Genomic DNA, 14,125 nt, shown 5'->3' with positions numbered 1-14,125 from the left:
TAGGAGGTCAATTGAATAAATTCATATGGAATAAGAGAGAAATTAGTTGGAACACTAAATTAGCTGTATACAAGACAGTGTTCAAACCAGTTTTAACTTATGGATCTGAGAGCTGGGTCAGAAGTAAAACACTTGACCAAAGACTAGAGATCGCAGATATGAGAATCCTGAGAAAGATTAGAGGCATGAACAGATAGCATCAATGGCAATATCATATTAAAAACGAGGATATTAGGAAAGAACTTGACATTGTCAGCTTCCATGAATGCGTTAGCAGAGCTAATCTCAGGTGGTATGGTCACTTAAACAGAATGGGCGAGGAAAGATTAGCAAAACGAGTGTTCTCTGGCAGGTTGGCAGGAAAACAACCCAGAGGAAGACAAAGATATGCATAAATGCAGAGATAATCTTGGTGGAATGATACGGTACAAAGTGCCTTAGACGACAGAAATATAAGATCCGATAATATTGGAGTCTTGACAAGTAACAGACTGATCTGGAGGAAAATTGTAGATAGGAAGTTAGTAATGATGTAAATTTTTCATATAATACTATCATATCCTGTACACCCCTTAAGGGTACATGGCAGGAATTTGATGATGATGAAGTAATTTCATAAAACTGATGGAAAAGAAATTTTTCAATATATGACAAATAGAGTACTAGAGGGTCATCTGTGTAAGTTGTGCAAGAGTGCGATTGTTAGAGTGGCATGGAGAGTGGTGAATGAGTGGAATGGATTGCCAGAATTAGTTATGAATGCCCTGACAGTGAATGAGCTTAAGAAGCAGTATGATAGGTTTTGTGCATATAAAAGTCAGTGTAGGTCTCCCACAATAAGTCTCCAGAGTGCATGGAGACACCTATAAAAATGATATTCCACAATGAGAGAGAGAGAAATTCTGGTGAGCCTCCATGGAGGTTGTATTTTAATAATATGAATTGATACTGCTTATAACAGTTTCAAAGTTTGCAATGTTAATTTACCAGTCAATAAAGTCACCAAAAACCATCCAGACTACAGGCAATGACCTAGTTTAATTTGCCTCCATCCCCCCCCCCTCTTTTTTTTTTTTTTTTTTTTTGCATGCAGTATGAGTGACATTTTCAGAATTACATAATTTACATATGATGGAGTCCTAACATTTCTTCTTTTTAAGATCAAAAAACATTTGTTCCACAGACTGCCCTACCGGATTGAACCTAATGTTAACTCATCAACGAGCATCCCGATCAGTAAATAATCTTGCTGTCACAATAAAATTTCTAGAGTTAATGTGGGAAGAATAGTCCAAAACAGAATCAATGATCCAAAAGAAAGGAAAATGGTTATGGAGTTCTGAACTTGACATATATTGAAGATGGAAGGGTATAGGCTTCTGGAGAGACTTGTTCTTGGGACAAGTGAAAATATCAGGACAGAGAAACATGTTGACAGGGTGGATCAGCGGCACGCACAGGATTTAATCTTGGAGGAGGCTGAGTACTCAAGATTTAGTCTTGGGGGGGATGAGCAGACAATTTGAGAATACACGCTACACATTGCATACGACCTATGACTGAGCATCTGCAGTGATCGCCAATATATGATACCCGTGATCTCTGGCCGGGCTCGGGCAAACAAAGTATTGCCCAATTACTACTTCGTTCGCCTTGCGTTCACAATGCTCGTGATTCCCAAAAGCCAGAGGGTATTCCCACCTTATGTCACTGCTAATTCATAAGTAGTATAGAAATAGAAGACACGACACAACATAAATAAAATAAAAAAAAGTATTTTAATTAGGAAAAGATTTTTGGAAACTTTTCAACTCTTTTTTCCTTTTTTTTGGGGGGGGGGAGGGCACAGGGCCCCTTGGTCCACTCTCTGAGTGCACAAATGGGGTGGATCGTAGCAGAGATGGACTCTTATGAGGATAGTCATCTGGGAGACAAGCGAATGTATGGTATATTACAGTCGAATGAAGTCTGGAGAGAATAACAGGTACAGAAATGGTGAAAATCCATTGATGTTTCTTTTCCATAAATGCAGAGATTATCAGGAATAAAGGATTTGGTGGCACTATCCTCAGCCTGTACAAAGATTATTGGAATGAGTGCAGCACAGTTAATAGAAGTGTCCTGACAGGATCAGAAGTAGAAGGGTTTGGTTTGGTTTATAGTTTATTTGGCACAAAAACTACAAAGGTCATACTATGCCATACTAAAGGTTACAACATTAGCATTTATAGAAAATTATAAACAATATGTCTGTACAAGAATCTAGTTTCACAAAGCAGCATCTCTAGGTAAACAGAACTGCTGCAGAGGGCACAGCAACACACAAGGTCAGCGGTTATTAGAGTAGTGAAAAATAGTTAACAATACAAGTTAATACATAATATATGAAACACTAAGCCAAGGAATGCAGTATCTACATATATGTAAAATTATAATAAACCTTTATAGCAGTACAAAAATAGGCAAAAAGGGATTATTATACAATATGCATTGATGAAAATTAAATTTAGCAATGCAGTAGAAACAGAATTTAGCAATACATATAAACAGAATTACTAGAAAGTGCACAAATAGGTAAGATGTGCTAAAGCACTACATGATTATTCGAAAAATAAAGTAGTAAATAAGATACATACCAAAAATGTATGTTAAGTGATGCAGTATCTACATATAAACAAAATTACTGCAGAGGTTTCAGCAGTACATAAATAGATAACTATAGGTTAACACATGTATATACAAAACAAGTCAAGGAAAGCAGTGTCTACATCTAGTAAGATTACAACAAACATTATTATACTAATACTTAAAGAGTCAGAAAGGAATTATTATACAGCATTGATGCATAAAATTTAACTTTAGCATTATGGTATATACATATTAACAAAATTACAGCAGGGTGATACAAATATACAAGATCAAGGCCCATGGTAATACATAATTGGTCAGATTTAACCTAATGAATAATATATATGTATAAAAGTTAAGTTAAGCAAAAAAAAAGTATTTACATATAAACAAATTTATGGTCAAATGTGTTTGTACAAATTAATTCTTTCTAAAAAATTAAAAACATCATGCAATTTGCCCGAGTCTGCTAGCATTTCCCTGAGTGTATATGGCTTGGTTAGATAAGTGAAAATTTCATTCCTCTCTCGTGTAAATTTTTGACAATCTACCAGAATATGATGAATAGTGAGATGCGTGTTGCATTTTTCACATATGGGCGGATCATCAGCTCTCAGTAAACGAGAATGCGTAAGGTGACTGGGACCTATGCGGAGTCTAGCAATGACAACCTCCTCCCTTCTCTTTGTACGTTGACTAGAATGCCACTGTTTAGTTTCAGGTTTAATGTTATATAATTTGTTTGTTGATGTTTCTTGCCATGTTAATTCCCACTGAGCAATTAGCTTTGATCTTATAAGTTGTCTGTAGTCTGTATATGGACCTGTCGAACAGTATGTGGAGAAGGTATGAGCTGATTTAGCAGCTGCATCTGTAGCCTCATTTCCTTTGATTCCGAAGTGGCTGGGAATCCAGCAGAACTAAACATCTGTCTTAACAGGTGTTTGGATCAAAAGAACTGAAGTAGTTGGACCATGAGAAAGAGGAACATAAGTTGTAGAGGTCCTCCCACTTGGCACACCTATAATGTGAAAGGGCATAAGACTGAACTGGTGGGTGAAAGTTGTTCTATGGCAAAAAATACCTGTATGAGGTTGTGGTCCAAGTTACCAAGAGGAGAACTAATAACCACAGTATACCTGGAAGGGGAGCTTGTTAGGAAGAGGTGAAGTATATTGGAAAATTGGAGGGAGTTGTCAGGTATCCTGGTAGGAAGACTGATGATGTGAGATAAGTCAATGATGATGGCAAACATCTCAGCATCTCTGCTTGTTTGATTGGTGAAACTGGAGAAAGGGTGCCAATGTGAGTTCAGGCATTGAAGTCGCCCCCCACCAAGAATGACAACCTCACTATTGGGGTATTTTCAACTTCAGACAGTCGAGCTTCAGCAATAGAGAGAGATAGTTGAAGAGGCCAGAGTAGTCGATGGAGTTTGGAGATCATTAGAAAGAGCACATGAAAAGGACAGATTGGTAAGGTAGAGAAATTTTGAGCCAAACCAGATCAACCAGTGGGGATTCAAGGATGTGCAGTTTCTGACATGGTATGTCAGTTCTAATGTATGCACAATACCACTCTTGTGGTGAAAAGAGCTGTGTAATGTGCAGTTTGGGTGAGGTGAACATCAGCTGTTGATGTCACCACTTGAAGTTTAAGGATTGTTATGATATTTATCTAAGATTACTTTCATGAGATTCAACTCAATGAAATAATGAACTATTTTTCTGTTGAAATGAAATATATTTCAACAGAAAAATAATGCTTTAAATTTCTGCATGCAAACAAATTAAGAACATATCCAGACCTGAATGCAACAAAATGCAGGACACTTCAACCTGTCCAAATTATCAGTCTTACTTCATACTTCTTGGTCCCTTGCCAAAATTATTGTTAAGTTTTGTACAACTTTTCTGCTGCTGACTATGGAGCAGAAAGTTTTTATCCACAGGAAAAACAAAAACCTATCACATAACTCCTTACTTTTCCTGAAATACTTGCATAGACAATATTGGCCATCCACTTGTACCATTCCAAATATAGAATATTCAATGTCCATTGGAACAGAGGATAAGTTTTGATTCTCCATTGTTGAGAGAAAGGATGGGTTGATGAGAAAGTCTGTCGAAAAGTATACCACTATGAATTGGCTTTCTGTAAACTGAGAAAGATCAAGTACTGTTAGGAAGATGTGAATAAAGCATCTAGCAAAGACAGATTATTGATTTTTCCCACACTTAAGTGAATGACTTAATTGTTTTGGCATGCACAAATGATAAACAAAGTGAGAAATAAGCAATAAGAGAGGATATGAAAGTTGTTGGAAGAAGCAGGAATGAATGACAAAATAGTCACCCCTTGGATAGATGAGAAGGAGTGCAGGAATAGAAGAAGAGCTGGATACAGTTTTTCAAGGTTCCAAATCTCCAAATCTGAATGGACAGGTAATGACATTAAGGATAACTACCAAAAGGTTGTTGAAATGCATGCCCATGAGTACCTAATGTATCAGAAATAAAGGAGAGGAGTTTTTGGCATTGGTCAGCACAACTTGGACAAAAATTATTGCCGCAAGAAAGATTCAGGTTGTCTGAAAATAATGTAGTTAAAGGGATAGAATATGGAAGAAAGTGCCATAACTAGGCAGGTGCAATAGGTGCACAGGCACAGGGCCCAGCACAAAGGGGGACATGAAAAAGGGTATCAAAAAATAATCAGTATTTTATTTTCATATTTTAAATTTTGCCACTGTGGAGGCTGATTTCATAACTTTTTTGGCTAAAGAAAAAAGTAACATCTATCTTATTTTTTATTATTATTATCACGTGTCATTTCCAAAGAGTACAAAGCCTCATTGAGGGAGGGAGGGCACCTACTCTTTAACTCTCTCCATTTCAACCACTCAATCCACCAAACCACACCATCTATTGCACACAACCACCACTAGTATATTCACAGACAACCAAAAACATACATGCCCACAGCAGGATTCAAAACTGCAGCCTTTTGGCTGGAGAGCAGATATGCTAACCACTCAGCCAAACAGGAGATATTTGATTTTTTTTTTCCTCCAAAATAAAAGGGGGAACATAAAATCATGCACAATGCCTATGAAAATCTAGCTACAACATTGATAGCAGATATTGTATTTTCAGAGAAGATAGAGGAAGCTATTATTAGTAATAAAAGAAAGCTCCAGAGATTCCGACTTGACAAGGGAGCTCAAATAGTACCACCAACTATGACACTTTTATTCAATTAATTCACAATGCTTGCACTTATGAGGGTGGTCTGTAAAGTTCTCGGCCTAACAATGAAAAAATAAATTTATAATTTTAAAATTATAAGAAAGATTCAGATTTATTTTTCGACATAATCTCCCTTAACACTAATACATTTATTCCAGCGATGCTCTAACACCATTATCCCGTCCCTGTAGTGGTTCTCAGTAAGATCTCCAAAATACCCTTCTACAGCTGCAATCACCTCTTCATTTGAAGAAAAACGCTGACCAGAGAGGATGAGTTTTAGGAAGAGATACAAGTCAGATGGAGCTAAATCTGGGGAATAGAGTGGATGTTCCAACAATTCATAGTGCATATCCCTTAATTTTCCCATTGCCAAACACCTTTGTGGGCAGGTGCATTGTCCTGATGAAAGATGATTTTTTTCCTTCTGCAAACCAGGTCTTTTCTCGAGAATTTTTTCATCTAGTCTGGTTAAAAGATTGGAATAATATTCCCTGGTTATTGTTTTACCCTTTTCAAGATAATTAATAAACAAAATGCCTTTAGCATTCCAAAACACCGATGCCATGACCTTTCTGCTGATGAAACTGACTTTGTCTTCTTTGGCGCTGAACAACCGGCTTCTGTTCACTGTTTTGACTGCTGTTTGGATTCTGGTGTTACGGTGAATCCAAGTCTCATCCATAGTAAGAAATCGATGCACAAAATCAATTTTATTCTTGTTAAAACACTCTAAGCACTGTTCAGAGATTTTCATGCGAGTGCATTTTTGATCTCCTGTATGCAAGAGCAGCACCCATCTTGCGCAAAGCTATTTCATGTTGGAGGCTTAATGGATTTTTTACAACACTCAAAAAGAATTAAAATAGAATTTAATACTTCCGATATTTCGTCCTAGTCACTAGGACATCTACGGGGATTACAAAAACAATTAATGTAACATATACACAAATTGTTTTTGTAACATTAACATTTGTAACATTGTTTTGTTACATTAATTGTTTTTGTAATCCCCGTAGATGTCCTAGTGACTAGGACGAAATATAGGAAGTATTAAATTCTATTTTAATTCTTTTTGAGTGTTGTAAAAAATCCATTAAGCCTCCAACATGATGTCCTCACAGCACTTAAGCCTCTACACACGGAAAGCTATTTCATTTGCAATTCTTCATGCAAAATATATCCTACACATTCTTTTGAAATGACTATAGTCTCAGCAATTTAACTCGCCGGTCATCCGATCCCATATCTTGCACTTAATCAACGATTTCTGGTGTTGTTACACTTTTTGGACATCCTTCACGTGGATCATCTTCAAGGCTGGTGCGGCAACATTTAAACTCAACAGCCCATTTCTTAATTGTCAAAAACAAAGGAGAAGAGTGAGAGACCAAAGTGAATCACTTTACATTTACTGACATTGAACTGACATCCATTTTCCTATGTCCACATTTCCAGCCTATTCAAATCATTCTGCAAACACTACGTACCAGCAGAATTTCTGATTAATCTACCTATCTTTGCATTATCAGCAAATAGCTGTATATAGCTTGTCAAATCCTTTTCGATTATATTAATGTATACATTGAATAACAGTGGACCAAGCACTGATCCTTGAGGTACACCATTGGTTAACTTAAATCTTTCAGACTCACATCCCCCATTTACCACTTTTTGATATCTGCCAGTCAGCCATGATATTTTCAGTGCTAATAATTCATAATCCAAACCCATATTCTCCAATTTATGCAACACTCTTCCATGATGTATTCTGTCAAAAGCCGTAACAAAATCCAAAAGTATCACGATTTATTAATTCGCTTCTCTAGTTCAAAGAAAGCATTAAAAAATGGGAGCAAGTTGAAACATGACCTTCCCTTACTAAACCCATGCTGTTCATTGCAAAGTAGAGATTCACTGCAAAACCATTTCTGAATAAGAGCTCTAACCAATTTTTCCAAAATCTTCACCACCACTCCTGAGATACTGATTGGTTGATAGTTTAATACATGTATTTTTGCACCACCCTTGTGCAATGGAATTACCATACATTCTTTCCATTCCTGCAGAATCATCCCTGTTCTGAGACTCACATTAAACAGCTTGGTCAAAGGACTGGCCAGTTTAGCTACACTCTTTGAGCACATGCGCTGATATCCCATCAGTCCCTATTGTTGAATTCTTATTCAGTTTGTGCAACCGCTCTAATACCTCGTCCTCATACACCTCAGCTTCATCATCCATTGAAGAGGTAGCAGCAAGCTCAATGTTGCATACACCAGGACACAAATCCTTCTGCATCTGTAGCCCTCAACGCCATCTGGATTTAGAAGAGTTATAATTTCATATTCATTCTTTCTTTTACTTGCAGCATATCGATAGAACTCTTGTGGGTTGTCTTTAGCATGCAGAGCCAGTTTTTTTTCATACTCAAACTTTGCATTCCGTACAACAGTCTTCACTATTCTAGCCTGCTGCTTTATAATTTTCATAATGGACATCATCCTTATGCAAATAGTATTCCTTCCACATTATCCTTTTTTTTTTTTTTTTTTTAACGAATATCTTCCTTAATAAGATTACACATCCATTTGAGACCTACCCTATTTATTCTTTAAATTCTCAGGACACATTCTGATATTCCGTAATTTAAGAATTATTTAAATGCTTTTCATGCACTGTCAATAATTTTGAACAGTGCATTTCCCATCCAGCAACCAATCCCATTCCACTGAACTCAGTATACTCCTTAGTTGGTCATAACGCCTTGGTTTGTAGTTCAGCATGTAAACTTTTCTGAATGGATCATTCATAAACTTAGTCACTTCCGAAGTGAGTACCTCATCATCACTGTCACCAACTAAAGGAGAATAGTTACTTCTTTATCTGAAATACCCTCTGACACTATAATCAATACAAACACTCTTTGACCTCAAGTTCCTTCTGTCACATGCTGCTTGAGGAAGTTGTCCTGTAACAGCTCAATAAATTAATTTTCATTCTTCTCATGAGATTCTACTGCTACCCAATCAATATTTGGATAATTAAAGTCTCCCATTATGATTACTCTTTTCATGCTCATCTTTTCTATTTGGCGATGCATTTCTTCATCACTAGCAACTGATCCACCATGTGTGGGTGTGTAACTACACCCCACTATATAACTGATCCTTTTTTAAATAACGAAACCTGTGGTGCGTTCATAATTAGAAGAAACACACGTATAAACCACAGTGAAAATTATTTAATTGTAAATATTTCATCCTAAGTATCTTAGGACATCATCAGTACAGTATTTAAACAAAAATTAGGAATAACATACAGTTAAGGTGCATGATTACAATAGAATCTCATGAAAACGTGCTAAAGTAGTAAAAAAAAAAAAAAAAAAAAAAAAAAAAAAAAAAAAAAAAAAAAAAACGTTAATTATTTAACACAGTTTTGTATGATAATTTCCCATACTTTAGGAATAGTAAGAACGTCGTTGCGGTTTAGGTTTGGTCTGTGTAGTAGGGCTTCAGAACTTTCTTTGTATAAACGTTCATGTTTAAATAAAGATCTATGTAAAAGTTTAGCCTTTTCCCAATGGATCCTATGGTTTGGATTTTCAATTCCGTGTTGAGAGAGGCCAGATTTTTGCGGTTTAAGAAGACGAATGTGGTCTTGATGTTCCGAGATGCGTTTCCGAACAGACCTACCTGTCTGTCCAAAGTAAGATAATTTGCAGGAGCATGGAATCTCATAAACACCAGGTAACATCAAGGGTGAGAATTTGTCCTTAGGAGAATGTAATAAGTTGTAAATTTGGTTGATAGGTTTGTAAGTAGTGGCAAAATTGTATTTCTTCATAATTTTAGAAAGACGTTCTGAGATGCCCTTAACGTAAGGTATGGGAATCCTATGCACTTCTTCCTGTCTGGTTTGATGTATGCAGAAGTGACTGATGATTTTTTGAGTTGTTTTGGGATTATGGATGATTTTTTGAGTTGTTTTGGGATTATGGATATAATCCCAAAACAACTCAAAAAATCATCAGTCACTTCTGCATACATCAAACCAGACAGGAAGAAGTGCATAGGATTCCCATACCTTATGTTAAGGGCATCTCAGAACGTCTTTCTAAAATTATGAAGAAATACAATTTTGCCACTACTTACAAACCTATCAACCAAATTTACAACTTATTACTTCTCCTAAGGACAAATTCTCACCCTTGATGTTACCTGGTGTTTATGAGATTCCATGCTCTTGCAAATTATCTTACTTTGGACAGACAGGTAGGTCTGTTCGGAAACGCATCTCGGAACATCAAGACCACATTCGTCTTCTTAAACCGCAGAAATCTGGCCTCTCAACACGGAATTGAAAATCCAAACCATAGGATCCATTGGGAAAAGGCTAAGCTTTTACATAGATCTTTATTTAAACATGAACGTTTATACAAAGAAAGTTCTGAAGCCCAACTACACAGACCAAACCTAAACCGCAACGACGTTCTTACTATTCCTAAAGTATGGGAAATTATCATACAAAACTGTGTTAAATAATTAACGTTTTTTTTTTTTTTTTTTTTACTACTTTAGCACGTTTTCATGAGATTCTATTGTAATCATGCACCTTAACTGTATGTTATTCCTAATTTTTGTTTAAATACTGTACTGATGATGTCCTAAGATACTTAGGATGAAATATTTACAATTAAATAATTTTCACTGTGGTTTATACGTGTGTTTCTTCTAATTATAACTGATCCTGTTAGATTCCACCTCATACCAGATGGCTTCAAACTCACTGCCACATGAAATGCTGTTGGTAGTAGTAGTACTAGAATCATAGGTCACAACTCTAACTGGATTTAAGTCATCCAATATCATTAGCAGCATGCCCCCCCCACTCCTCTCCTATCTATTCTTCTTAAAAATCTCGCTATCAGAATCAGACACAATTAGCATGTCTGATTATGATAGCCAGGTCTCAGTAATGCCTACAATCTGAGGTCTCAGTAATGCCTACAATCTGAGGTCTCAACATGCTGACGAAGGCACCAAACTTTACTCCTTTGTTTCTGATACTCCTAGCATTCATGTATAGACATAATAATTTACCTAAATGTTCTTTTGTATACTCTTGTCTGCATGACACAGTTGGACATCTTGCAGATCTCTATTCTTTTCTACATGTATTTGATGGTTCCGAACTGGACGAACACAAACTTGAAATCTTTCTCTCCTCATCAGCATTTCCATGATAAAACCCATTCCCATCATTAATACAGTTATATAACATTGTCACTCTTACACTAACATTCTCGCGATTCTTCCATTCATAATTTAGTTTCCCTGACTCGTGTGTTAGGTCTCACACTAGTAATTAATTTATTATTAATGAACATTATAATTATCCAAAGACTCAGAGTTAAAGAATAGAAGGACCTTTTGTCATATGGCTCACTCATATTCCCTTCACACACAATCATCTCAGGCAAGGCATTCCAATCATTCACAACTCTGCACAGAAAAAACCTGCTTCTCACTCCCCTGCTCACATCCTCCTTATACAGCTTCAAAGTATGACCTCTGGTTTTCCCCTAATCTCTCATCATTTTCTGTAAAGCCTCTTCAACATTGATCCTATTATATCACCCTTCTTCTTCCTATCCACTAGACTGTAAATTGCACTTCTCAACTTTTCCTCATATTCAACATTTCAAAGATCACAAACTACCTTAGTCACCTCTGGACCTTTCCAATATCTCTTCATCCTTTTGAAAACCAGGTGACCAAATCTGTGCACAGTAGTCCATGTCTGGCTAATCAAAGCCTTATACAATGGAATAAGAATCTCCTTACTTATACAAGTTAGTGTCCTCTGCATCATTCTCTGAATTCTTTGTTTTGTCCTTGCAATTTTCGCAACATGTCCTGTAAATTTCAGATCATTATCTGCTATTACTCCAAGATGTCTTATTTCCTCTACTACAAACAATAGATCCCCACCAAGCATAAATTCTACATCCAAATTATAAAACCTTAGATTTTGCAAAACTGAATTAACATTCCTGTGCCCATTCACAATCTGTTCTAGTCTTCTTGTAAAGCCACAACATATTTTCTACTCTTCATAGTTCATCCCAACTTTGCATCATCTGCAAACAACATTATATCTGTGTTCAAATCTATGCCAATATCATTAACATACAGGTTAAACAGCAACAGCCTAAACCCAGACTCCAGTGACATTCCTCTTCCAGGATATTGCTTCCCCATACATAACGTGATGATGCCTATCAGATAGCTGGTCTCCGATCCAATGCACTAGTTTAATATTCAACCCATTTAGCTCTAGTTTGACTATCAACTTATCATGCAGGAACTTAAAAATCCTTTGCAAAATCTAAGTATACTACTGTATATCTCTCTCCTCTGTCCAAGGAAGCCATCACCTTATTGTAATAAGTAAATAGATTACTAAAACATGATCTCCCTTTAACAAATCCATGCTGTCCATCAAAGATAATGCCATTGTTGTCAACCCAATTCTGAATCCTAGTTCTCACCAGTTTCTCCAACAACTTATCCATCACCGGACAGAGAGATAGGCTTATAATTTGATCCTTGAATTCTATCACTCTCCTTATGAAGCAGCACAATCTTGTTCTTCCACTCCTTTGGAACTCGGCCCAGTGCAAGGATCATATTAAAGAAATATGTCATGGCAGTTGCCAAATCCCTGGCACATTCCTTTAGAATACATGGTGATATGTTATCAAGTCCCACAGCTTTATTAACATCAAATTTGCTCAATTATATATCTCTTGCTTATATAGATATCCATTTCTCTGTTGCTCACTTAGAGTCAGTCTCTCCTCTCTATCATCAGCTGATCTCAAACTCTCCATGATGTCACATTTACAAGAATGAAAGATCTTTATGAACTCCTCATTAAGTATCTCCACTATCTTTCACAGCAGTTGTTCTTATTCTCACCATTTTCACAACAATTATCCTCCAATCAATGTCATTCTTACATAGTCATTCTTTTTTTTTTTTGCTTACATATCGAAAGAACTCCCTAGGATTCTTGGCTTCAATAGCTAACTGCTGCTCACACTTCACTTCTGATACCCTTACCAGCCAAGTCACCCTCCTTGCCTGTTATTTGTAAACCTCATGAAATTGATCATCACTATTTCTCTTATGCTGCCTCCATAATGCCTTTTTACTCTGTATCACATGCTTAATCTCTTCATTCATCCATTTCATACCTACCTTATTTAACCTTCTGACTGTTAGAATACATTTAGATACCGCATCTACTAGACAGATCTTGAATATCCCCTAACCCAAACTAAGCTGCACCTATTTCCTTTCCAGCTAACTCCTCATAATCACCAGCCTTGTAGTTCCACATATAAACTTTTCTCACAGAGGTTCCTCACATAGCTGGTAACCACCCAGGTAATCACTTCATGGTCACTGTCACCAAATGGAAGGTGATTTGACGCCTCATTTATAATTACATCCTCTGATGAGATGAACAAATCCAAGACACCCAATCCTTGTATGCCTTCTGTTCTGTTACATACTGTCTGAAACTCAACTCTTTTTTTTTTTTTTTTTACTTCCAGTTGCTATCTCATCATCCCAGTTTATATTTCCCTAATTAACATCACCCTTTTCTTATTTGCTTGGCTAATTTGATCATACATTTCATAGTCACTACCTACCATATTATCAGGTCTATAACAACATCCAACTAAGTATTTCATTTTATTCACCTCTATCTTACACCATCCTGCCTGAAAACTGCTAGCACTACTTCCATCGTGCATCTCTACTTTGTATTGACATAACTCTTTCTCTATCATCCACAGCACTCTACCCTTTTTCCCCTTTCTATCCTCACAAAACACATCATTCCCTTCCATTGCTATTCCTGTCAGAATGTTGTCCTCATCCAACCATGTCTCGCCTATTCCAATAATTTTTAGGTGAATACACTCAATTAATGCAACCATTTCATTTGCCTCGTTTCTTACACTTCTAGCATTATTATACAAACACGGCAGCTTATTTCTGGATCTATAACTAGTTCCACTGATACTACTTATTTGATATGACTTCTCCATGCTTAACTCAAGCTATTCCTTTTTCTCCTTATTCATCTTAGAACTGTCTTCAAATCAAACTATTTTCCCTTGATCCCAGGTCTTCCCCTTCCCTTTTTGTGTACACATGCATTCAGATTCT

The sequence above is a fragment of the Typopeltis vanoorti genome, chromosome 4 (genome assembly GCF_054136105.1).
Source record: "Typopeltis vanoorti isolate ZY-2024b chromosome 4, IOZ_Tvanoo_1.0, whole genome shotgun sequence".
Lineage (NCBI taxonomy): Eukaryota > Metazoa > Arthropoda > Arachnida > Uropygi > Thelyphonidae > Typopeltis > Typopeltis vanoorti.
Note: the sequence above shows the minus strand (reverse complement) of the source record.